This window comes from Jaculus jaculus, chromosome 5 (genome assembly GCF_020740685.1).
Source record: "Jaculus jaculus isolate mJacJac1 chromosome 5, mJacJac1.mat.Y.cur, whole genome shotgun sequence".
Lineage (NCBI taxonomy): Eukaryota > Metazoa > Chordata > Mammalia > Rodentia > Dipodidae > Jaculus > Jaculus jaculus.
Window position 1 is genome coordinate 6,683,103 of NC_059106.1, and position 11,675 is coordinate 6,694,777.

The following is an 11,675-nucleotide window of genomic DNA, read 5'->3' on the forward strand; positions in this document are numbered from 1 at the left end:
AAAGGCGGCACAGTGATGTGGTAGGAGGTGCTGGGCTCCTTCGAGACCTTTAAGAAAAGGTCCCAGAAGATGGGAATTCTGGTTTTCAAATCCCAAAACAAATATGACATTTACTACCTGGCCACATTCTGTTGTGCACTTCCCAAAACTACTGGGAAGCCATTATGGAATAGATGGTTGGCAAGAGAGAGGCCAGAGAGTTCAAATTCTCCCTATTACACCAGACCTTAAAAATCTGGGGGCTCACTGGTGTGGTGGCACACGCCTTTAATCCCAGAACTTGGGAGGCAGAGGTAGGAGGATTGCTGTGAGGTCGAGGCTACCCTGAGACTACATAGTGAATTCCGGGTCAGCCTGAGCTACCCTACCTCAAAAAAAAAAAAAAAAAAACCAAAAAAAAATCAACAAAATCTGGGAGGGATAGCCCCACTTCCATAAACCATGGAGGTCTTGAGTTCAGCCATTTTATTGGGACTCACTTTCTTCCCCAGTTTGCTTAACCTAGAGCTTTCCAGACTCCACTCTGTCCTTCCAGTTGCTCAGCGCAGGACTCCTGGACTCTTGCACTCCGCTCCTGACTGGAAATGTTGACTCTCAAGGTAGGAGATACTCAGAAGCCAGTGGAGCCCTGCATTGTTCTGGCCCTGGCAGGAACCATCACCACCACCTCTCACTGGACTGAACCTCCCAACAACCCTCCCTGCCCATTCTTGTGCCATACACAGCCATCACAAGAGCCTTTAGAAACAAAGCTCGGGGCTGGGGAGATGGCTTAGTGGTTAAGGCGCTTGCCTGCAAAACCAAAGGGCCCAGGTTCAATTCCCCAGGACCCATGTAAACCAGATGCACAAGGGGGCACATGCATCTGGAGTTTGTTTGCAGTGGCTGGAGGCTCTGGTGTACCCATTCTCTCTCTGTCTCATTCATGCTCTCTCTCTCTCTTGCTGCCTCTTTCTCTTTCAAAAAATGGTGCATGCCTTTAATCTCAGCCCTCTGGAGGCTGAGGTAGGAGGCAACATCATTTCTAGCGTGATGACTAGATGAGAAAGCGGGGGGCTGGCTGATGATTTCAACCACTCTTCAGCGTAACTGAATCCCTGCCACAGCTCTCTTGACAATTCCATGCAATTACACTCTACACACATGGGCTGCGGCAGGGCTGGGCGCAGAGAATCACGGGTGTAATCACTCCCATGTTGGTGTGCAATTAATTTATTGTCTTCTATACCAGGAGATGAAGCCCTCGACCCCTGTAATCATGCTAATCAGAAATCATATCTCAAATCTGCTTCCTTCTCCTATTTGTATGGTCACATTCAGGGTGGGCTATACTTGCTGGCTGGATTATCAGCCCCTCACACAGATAAGGACTGCAGGGCAGCCCCTCCCTGCCCAGGGCTCCCAAAGGGTAAATGGATTTTACGTTTTCTCAGAGAAGGGTTTCCGTGAATTACAAAGTAGGCTCGTGTCAGTCCTGGGGAGATTAGCACAGGAGCCCTTGTCGGGTCTGTAGACTGAGGTCTCCACCACGTTACAGACTGTGTCATCCCGAGACTTCATCTTCATCTGCCGTTTCTTAGAACCCTGGACTCTGGCAAAACATCGTGCATTTTCCCTTAGAAGTCAGCCTGCCCTTGGCTTTCCAGTTTCTGCTCAGGAATTTGCTCTGAGAGCAACTTCTGCACTCAGCGTGTGCCAGATGACCCAGCCCTCTCTCTCATCCATCTCAGCCAACTGAGATGCAGCTCGCAGCTGCGTCTGCCTGCACAGCCCACGCTCACAAATGGGAATCCCTCCATGCTGACCTCACTCTCTTTCCTCCTGTGCTCTGGTCCCTGCGGATGACTGCCTTGGGAGTCTCAGGTGGGTGTGCACGTGGACAGATGGCTTCCTGGACAATCTGTGGGATCAGGCCTGGCCAGGATGCTAGCCAATGTGATTGACACAAGAGAAGAAAAAAAAAAACAAAAACATCAGGCTTCTGGCCCAGTTGGAAGAAAGCAGCTTCGTAGACTGGGGCAAAGACTCAGAGGTCCCTACCAGCGAGACAGGCCTGAGATGGGGCAGGAGGGTGAGAGTTTCCTAAGGAAGCCCACTCACCAGAGACTCTGAGCCCCTCTGGAGTTAGAGAGCTACAAGAGGCAGGAGGCCAAACAAGTCAGGCATTGGACCCAAGGAGACTCAGCCAGCTGAGCGCTCTGTTTGCTCCTACACTGTCCAGGAGAGCCACGTCCATTCCACTAAGCAGCTGTAGTTCAGCCCCTGCTGCCTGGGCTGCCCTCTTCCGCAGTGGCTTGGGGCTGCCAGGCTGGGAAGGGTGCAGGGTGTGGAAATAGGAGATGGATACCTGGAGGGCAGCATGTCTTCAAAGGGTGTCATGCTGGGTCAGTAGAACAGTTCACTAGCAGTAGAGCAGTATGGCCAAGCTGCTGTCCAGGGGCATGCAGGTGGGCACAACATACCCCATTGACCTTCCCCTTCTAGCCAGATGGCACTGGGGGCAGCCTCCCTGGGGACATTATGTCCTGCCCTGGCAAATAAGGGGTGACCTGAACACACTTCTATGCTGCCTAGACCTGGACAAGTTGTGATGGGATGTCCCATGAAAGAGCGAGGGAGTAAGACTGAGGTGGCCACCCTGCTCCAGCTTGCTCACTTAGGGAAGCAAACTGTCCTCAGCTGATAGCTCTGGTCACTGGGCTCATCTCATCCCTGCCCTCACTGCCTGGCACAGAATTCTAAGTGAGGTTGGAAGCTAGGCACAGCCTTCGAGGCGCCTGGTCAAGAGTCAGAGAGTCTCTCTTTACCTCCCAGCCATCCTCAGAGGCTGGCACATGCCCTCCACACCCAAACCTGCTGGTTCCCGGGTTTGGAACCCTGTGGGGCTCTTAAGCTGCTCTCACATCCGTCTGTGTCCCCAGGGGTTATAAGGGTCGTGGTGCTGACATCCTTTGGCAGACACTGTCCCTGCTACCTTTTGGTCCTGGGTGGGTGCTGGCCTGGCCAGCCTCACGCTGACTGCTGATTAGGGCCACGTGTACCTACCCCGAGGCTAAGAATAAACATGCCGTTCTTGCAGGAGCTAGCTTAGATGTCCCCACTGCGTGTGCCAGACTTCCCTTATCTTTCCACAACAGACAGTTTTATTTTTTTAAACAGGAAAACTGAAAATGTTTTTCATCCATCAAAATGCCAGGGTGCCTGCACAGAGAGCATCGCTGAGGCCATGGCGTATTTCTGGAGAGTTTAGTCTTGAGCTTAATCTCTGTGGTGCGAAGAACACGGCTTTGGAAAATTCCATGCATGGGGTCACCTCATGTCGTAGGGCATTGCAGACGCTTGGAGACCCCAGGAGTGCTGTGGTATCAAGGCCTTGGTCTGAGGTGAGCCCCTCGGGGATTCACGTTCTGTTTCTTGTGATGCTGGACAAACCACTTGAGTCTTATTGAGGTTTCACTTTTGTCAAATGAGAGTGTTCTAAGTGAAATAATGTATGCAAGCCATGCAAAGGTAATTAAGTAATGTGTGAGAAAATACAATTTGTAAAGCCTACAAGTTCAGGAAAATAAAAAAAAAAAGAGGGACCTCAGGAATTCTGAAAGTCACAGAGGAATGTGGCTGCTGTGCCCTCCCTTGGCATACCCAACACTAAGCCAGACCCTGGCGGAGTGCTAGCTTAGAACTAGGCTCTGTTCACTGACCAGCCTGGCTTCCCCTCGGCAGGGAGAAATCTCGCCTCAGACCTACAGCCGTCACCCCTCCAGTGGCTCCTGCGCAGCCAGAAACAAGCTCTAAGCCTCAGATGACCGGTGGCATTCAATATATGCTTGAAGTGAAGGCAAAGGAACAGGGGACGAGGAGGTGTCAGGGGTTCCCCGGAACCTGAAAGTGCTGACCTGTCACCTCTCCTGAGGAAAAAGGAAAAATAAAATAAAAAGCCCAGTGCGTCACTGTCTCCCTTGGTATAAATACATATTGGTCCCGTGCTCAGCTTCGGGGTCCTAGGAGTTTAATGGTCACCTTGCAAAATTTCCCCAACTTGGCCTAGCGAGAGCCAGCCCCAGCTCAACACTGGCTCCTGGAGGCTCAGGCGAGGCACGCAGCGGGCACAGACCGCGCTGGCACAGGCTGGGCAGAACAAAGGGCCGCTTGGCAACGCAGAGGCAAGACGAGGCTCCTCCGGGGACTCCGCTTGCTCTCTGCCGCGCCACGCGTGCGGGCAAGCGGTCTCCTGGCCCGAGGGCTGCGGGGTCACGTGAGGCCACTTCTGCCGTGTGCCTTCGGGGGGATGCGAGAAACATCTATCTATTCACCTAAGGCAGGCCCTCAACAACAGGCCAAGGGAACCATTCCCCCCATGTCTAGCTTAGCGAGCCAGTGAGCTCATAGGAGCGTGGAAGAGGAGCACATGGGTGACTCAAAGACAGCTGCGTTACTGAAAGCCACAGCGCAGGATAGCTAACCAAAGCTGCGCCCCGGGGCTCCTGGGCGACGTGCAGGTAGCTCAGCTCCGGGAAAAACCGCTTCTCTCCAACAATCGTGACTGTTAAGTAATCCTGGGGAGGGCCTTTGTGAATCTTGTAAACTTTCCGAGGCTTGTAAATTTATATCCTGAGCTGTGTTTGTTTCATTTACTTCCTTAGTTTTTTTTTTTTTCTGTTTGTTTTCTTGAGATAGGGTTTCACTCTAGCCCAGGCTGACCTGAAATTCACTATGTACTCTAGGGGTGGCCCGGGACTCATGGCGTTCCTCCTACCTCTGCCTCCCAAGTGCTGGGATTAAAGGCGTGTGCCACTGTGCCCGGCAATTTTGGTCTTTTTTAAAAAAAGGTTTAGAGAGACTTTATTAGATGAAGAAAAGGAAAGAAGAGAAAGTACAGAGATCTCCCTGCCAGGAGAGAGAGGCAGCACATCTACCAAAATTGGAAAGAAACGGAGTCGATTAGCATGGTCCCCGTGCCTGGATGGCACTCAAATTCATGAAGCATTCTATATTTTTTTAAGAGAGAGAGAGGGAGAGAGAGGGAGAGGGAGAGAAGGGGCACACCAGGGCCGCTAGCAACCGCAAATGAACTGCTGTTTGCTCACAGCATGCGCCTCTGTGCACCTGGCTTGACATGGGTACTGGGGAATCAAACCCGGTCGTTAGGCTTTTCAGGCAAGCGCCTTAAGCACAAAAGCATCTCTGCAGCCCTACTTCCTCCGTTTTAAGGAGCATTCCTCCTTCCTCCAGGAGGGACTAGTCTTCCTTTAGAGGAAATAGCCTCACAACTGCCCTGAGGTGGTGCTGGTTGGGGCAGGAGGGGGGGACGACAAAGCTGTTCCCAGAGGGCTTCTCAAACCACAGTCTGGTGCACCCGTCACCTTGGGTCCTGTCCTGCACCCTTGCTTGATTCCTGGTCTCCAGCCAGGATGCTGAGGAGGTGGGCCATGGAGAAGCCCCACCCGCCTCTGCTTAGCTGCAGACAGCCTTTCTTTACTTGCTCCGCAGCCGCTCAGACACTGAAGAGGCCTGCAGGGCGGGGCGGTCTGCGCATGCAGCTCAGTGGGGGGCCGTGTGCCTGGCATGAAGCTCAACGGAACAGCGCCGCTGTTAGCGTGAACCAGCGCAAGACGTTGGTCTCCTGGGGACACCTGACCCCTGCCCATCCCCAGATAGGGTTCCAACCACAGACCAAAGAAACAATTCCACCCAAGCCTACTGTAGTGAACCGGGGAGCTTCCTGAGACTTTTGGGCTTTCACATCCCGGGTCTTGCTTCTTCCTTATCCTTAACAAACCTCAGTGATTCCATTCAGAGGAGATTGCCATACAACATAAGTCAGGTGAAGATGGTCCTTGTCCGTCATCCCATCAAGGTAGCTGTTTCTTTTCAGAAGAATATTTTAATTCATTTTCTTATTTGCACATTGTGTGCATGTTAGCATCTCTTGTCCCTGCAAGGTTGTAGTTTGCATCTGGCTTTACATGGGTGCTGAGGAATTGAACCTAGGTGGTTGTCAGGCTTTGCAAGCAAGTGACTTTAACCACTGAGCCATCTCACCAGCACCAAGATACCTGTTTTCTTGAACTAGAGACCCCCTCACCCTTGGTAGCTGAGCACTGCTTGCCAAGGATCTGCATATCGTGCACTTAATTGAAAGGGCATCGGCATACTTCTGCATCTGGCTCTGTCGTGTGTCCCCAGCGGGCTATTCTGTGGAGAGTGGCCAGCAGTGGGGTGGTTCTGCACACACTGCCTGCCTTGCCTCTGTTTGCTCATCTGTAGAATGGGGCTGGGAAGTCCACAGCCCATGAGAAGCACTGGGATTGGTCCAGTTGGACACTGGCCTCTCTTGCCCACCCTTTCCTGATGTAAAATGCTGATCGTGGCCTTCCCTGGCCTGCCTGACCCCAGCCTTCCGACACCTGTATCCTGAGCCAGTGCTGGCTGGAGAAGACTGTCTCCATCTCTATAAGCAGCGCCAGTTCAGATGAGCCAGTCTGCTGGCCTCATTCTTTTTGTTCCTATAGTGGAGAAGGTTGAGGGATCCACCCTCCCCAAATTCTCAATCTGTGGATGGCTCCTCTGTCCGCTCCCTTGTGATGGTTACATGTCCTTGGGGGGGGGGGTCTTCTGAAAAAAGGCAGCGTGGGTTACTCTTCCTTCCGCCCACCTAGCATTTAAACAGGTGCCTGGAGACCTTGGTGGTGATAATTTCAAAGGGGAGAGAAGAGAGCTGGCTGGCTTGATGAGAGGCACTGCAGTGAACTAGAGCTTTATTTGGACTTTGCGGAGGAGAACGGGAGTTAAGAGGGAGAGCGAGAGCAAGAGCAAGAGAGAGAGAATATCCACACACCTGAACGATAAATTGAGGTGGCCCTTTTTATGAGTTTCTTGGGGAAAGGGTACAGACTGTGAGAGAAGTCACAGAGGCAGTGGAGGGAGAAGAGAGAGGGAGATAAGGAACATCCAGTCCTCCAAGGTCTCTAGGGGGGAGGGGCCATTTTGCGACTTCCTTTGACAGCAGTGGGGGTTGGAGGAACAGAAAGGCGCTGGGTAGTAAAGTTATAATTCCAGGTGGCCTCAGCTTGGGCAGCAGGGCCTGTTAAAGTGACCACGTCTGTGTGCTCACATGCATGTCTATTCCCATCTTCTTGCCTCAGTGCCAAGCTGGGGAGTGAGCCAACATACAGGCCTCTGGGAGACAGTTAAGATCCAAACCCCAGCATCGGGTGCACAGTTGATTAATAGTCCAGGGTTGGAAATTGCTCTCGTGGCTTCACAGTGCCAACTCTGGTCTAGGACTGTTAGCTTTGCTGTCCCCAGACACTCAACCTGCAGGTTTCCCCTGGGATGAGGGCAGTAACCACTCCTTCCCACATGATGCAGGGTGAAAAGGTATGAAGAGTAGATGTTGGTCTTCGTATTCAGCTCAGTGGTGGTACATGTCCTTGGCATGCATCAAGGCCCTGGGTCTCAGTACAGACATGCCCAATGTATGACGATTTGATTGCACTATGGTGCAAAATGACTCATGTTCAGTAGAAAGCTGTGGTAGCTTGAATAGATGGCCCCCAATATATTCAGTGTTTTATTAGTTTGTAGTTTGCATCTGCAGCCACCTGGCTGGAGGCGGTGTCACTGGGCGGATCTTAAGGTGTAGTGGTGGGTTTGAGATTTCAATCTAAAGATATGCAAAGTGTGCCTAGCTGGAGTTCCTGAATTTGCTGTGCTGTGTGGCTTTTGGCTTTTAGGCTTGTACTTATCTGTCTCTGCTTGGTCCTGTGAAAGCAGGCCAGTTTCTTTTGCCATTGTGGAACTTCCCCTGGATCTATAACACTCAACAAATCCCTTCCTCCATAACCATGCCTGGTCTGAAAGTTCATCTCAGCGAACCTGAGGCTGTCTGCTACAAAAGCATGCTTTGAATGTTGAGTCTTGATCCTTTCCTAGCTAGTGACATGGGTCTAGCCCTCTCTCATGATGCTGGGCAGTGGGAGAAGTGGTTGCAGCTCTTGGTCAGCCCTTGATCACAAGGGGGAAATGATGGATACTTCACAGCAGGCAACACTGCTAAGGGAGGCTAGGTACATACGATTCTTTTTCTGCTTAGGTTTTTTTCAGCTTCCAAGGAGCTTGGGTGCCATCCCCCATTGTGAGTTGAGGAGTGCTGTAGGAGGTGATTGCACGATGCTCACGATTTACACGTGCTTGCCCTCGGTTCTCACTTGTTTTCACCATCACTCTCTGGAGTTGTTGCAGTTGCTTCCATTTATGGTGCAGACACTCAGACTCAGAGGTTAGAACATCAGCCTGTTAGAACACGCATGCGGTCACTTTAAGAATCAATGTGGGGCGGGAGAGATGGCTCAGTGGTTAAGGCACTTGCTAGCAAAGCCCAGTGACCCAGTTCCGATTGCCCTGTACCCACATAAAGCCAGATGCACAAAGTGGCATATGCAATCTGGAGTTTATTTGTAATGGCTGAAGGACCTGGTGCTCCCTTTCTCTCCCCTCTCCCTCTCCTTGCAAATAAATAAATAAATATTTTTTAAAGAATCATTCTGTGCCCAGGCCCCACTGACTGATGCGCAAGATGAGCATCCTTGAATGATGACTTAACTTTTATCTATGGGACTTCCTGCCTCGCTGTGAGCAGAACAGCCCTCCCCCTTAGAGAGTTCGAAGGACCAAAGGTTTGCTTTCTGACTCTCCACTGCCTCTGAGGCTCTCAGGCAAGTATAGCCTGAACCACATAGAGTAGAAATTCCCCTCCTTGTGCTATGACACCCTTTATTAAAAAAATATTTTAGCTGGGCGTGGTGGCGCACGCCTTTAATCCCAGCACTTGGGAGGCAGAGGTAGGAGGATTGCTGTGAGTTCAAGGCTACCCTGAGGTTCCATAGTGAATTCCAGGTCAGCCTGGGCTAGAGTGAGACCCTACCTCGGAAAACCAAAAAAAAAAAAAAATTTACTTATTTATGAATGAGAGAGAAAGAAGAAGAAGAAAAAGAAGAAGAAGGAGAGACAGAGAGAGAGAGAGAGAGAGAGAGAGAGAGAGAGAGAGAGAGAGAGAGAGAATGGGTGCACCAAGGCCTCCAGCCACTGCAAACAAACTCCAGAGGCATGAGCCACCTTGTGTATCTGGTTTATGTGGGTCCTGGGGAATCAAACCTGGGTGCTTAGTCTTCACAGGCAAGTGCCTCAACTTGCTAAGCTATGTCTCCAGCCCTCCCGTTGCTCTTAATCTCAAATTATCTACCAGCTAGTGCCACAACTCAGAAAGGGGAAAGATAAGGTCCTCACTCCATGCATGAAGCTCTGGCTCACCCTAGGGCCAGGTTAGAGACAGAGGCATCAGGTGCCTGTGGGTGTTTTGATTACAATTTTAGTTAAGTTGTTGAGTTTGTATGTGATTTTAAATACTTCACCCAACTTTTCTTTGTACATCTTGGTGTTTGCTATCTATTCCCTTGTGAAAGAAGCATTCAAAGAGAGGGAACCCTTGAAAAGAACAGAGCAGTTGCTGGAGGCTGCATGGTTTATTAAAACAAAGCATGCCTTAATGAGATTCTGTTTACTGGGCAGATATACCAGGTCATAAGTCCAGAGACTCTTAAATCAAGTACACTGTGAGTCCTATAAAATATTTGACAACATTTCCAATTATGTTGCTGTGGACAGATGGAAAGAGAGTACTACCTGCAGCGATTGCAATTAAATGGACACAGAGTGGGTTTCTTTGGCCCAGCTTGAAGGAGGAGCCTCCTCATTTGATTCAGAGACATATTTTTACTTTGGCCTCAGGGCTGTGTAGCTGAGACAATGTACTGTAATCAGTTATCTAAATCATGGAAGGTGTGGGAGGAGGTCTGTGTATGTGTGATTGAGGTTATTCTACTGAATGGGAGGTTCCAAGAAACCAGAAATGGTAGCTGAACTGGGCTGGTTAGCCTTGATGGCACAAGTGTAGGCCTGATGGCTTGTCTTGAAGCCTAACTTCCATCCACCTATCCATGTATCCCTGCATAGCAGGCTGCTGTAGAACGTGAGTTACCCAGAAGCTATGGTATGTGGTGATCAGCCCCGCTGTGTAGACTGCAGACAGACTTCTCAGGGTCTCAGGGAATTTAACCCTGAAAGCCCAGGACGGAGCTTTCTCTTTCATCCTGAAACTCTGCTCTCTCCCCCAGCAGCCCATGCACCCCTGTTCTGGCTGCCATGTGCACCATCACTCACCCACCACCCTTTTGCCTTCCCACCCAACCTTCTTTAGTTATGCATGCATGTGTCCACTCATGTATCCTCTTATGCATCGATCCATTCAACCATTCATTCTTCCACTCATTAATTTACACATCCATAAACTCATTTATTCACACACCAATTGCTCATCCATCCTTCCATCCATCCATCCATCCATGCATCCAATCATCTATCTGCCCACCCAACCATCCAGCATACATATCCAACATCCTAGATGCTGTAATTGGTGCCAGAGGCTAACAGGTGAATGACATATAGTTCCTGCTTTCAAAGAGCTTACAGCATGTTTATGGTAGCTATGTGTATAAGTGAGAAAAATAGAGTCAAAGAGGTGTTGCAGCCAAGTTCTCATTGCTGGCAGAAATCACCTGACCAAGAGCAGATTTTGGGGAAAAAAAGGTTGATTTTGGCTTACAGACTTGAGGGGAAGCTCCATGATGGCAGGGGAAAATGATGGCATGAACAGAAAGTGGACATCACTCCCTAGCCAACATCAGGGGGACAACAACAACAGGAGAGTGTGCCAAACACTGGCATGGGGAAACTGGCTATAACACCCATAGGCCTGCCCCCAACAATACACTGCCCTGAAGAGGCATTAATCCCCAAATCTCCATCAGCTAAGAACCTAGCATTCAGAACACCAAAGTTTATGGGGGACACCTGAGTCAAACCATCACAGAGGGCATCACAGTAGGAGGTTTCCGGAATACTCGGAATGGTGGAGTTCATCAGGAAGCTGGGTGGAATCCTCCCCATTTTATACCGTCTTCTTTGGCAACTCTGAGTCAGCTGAATTAGAGGAGAATGAGGAGAGGCTGAATGTGTGGCAGGCTGTTCCAGCAGTGGCGGTAGGGACATGTGTCCCTGGGTCATGGAAAAAGATGGAGGAAGGCCATGGGTCAAGATGTTTGGCTGGTGTGGACACAGGCTGGGTTGTCAGGGTGGGTTGAATGGTTTCAAGTATGGAGGAAGGGGTCAGACTGCAACTAGGAAGTATAAAGACCGTGGAGCCTGTGGTAGTGTGAATGGATGGTCCTCAATATATTCAGAATTTTATTAAAGTTTCTAGTTTAGATTTGCAGTCACCTGGCTGGAGGAGGTGCTATTGCGGGTGAATCCTTGGGTCTAGCCCTAAGGTATGGGGGTGGATTTAGAATTCCAGTGTAAAGATATGCAAAGTGTTGGAGCTTTGCCTGGAGTTTCTGAAGTGTGCTGGGTGGTGTGGCTTTCGGTGGTGGCTTTTTCTTTCTCAACATGGACCTGTGAAAGTGGGCCAGCTTCTTCTGACATTATGGAACTTCCCCTGGCTCTGTAAGCTTCAATAAATGTCCTTTTCTCAATAACTTCCTGTTTTGGAAGTTCATTTCAACAACATAAGGCTGTCTGCTACAGAATTGGTACCAGGAGTGGGGTGTGGCTAAGAT

The 11,675-nt window shown here is 50.2% G+C and overlaps 1 non-coding gene across 1 annotated transcript; it reads left to right on the forward strand.

Moving 5' to 3' along the window:
• The first annotated feature begins 4,894 nt into the window (after nt 1–4,894).
• LOC123461227 lies at nt 4,895–4,998 on the forward strand. The gene has a single exon (XR_006637521.1). It is a non-coding gene; the product is annotated as a U6 spliceosomal RNA (small nuclear RNA).
• The last annotated feature ends 6,677 nt before the right edge of the window (nt 4,999–11,675 follow it).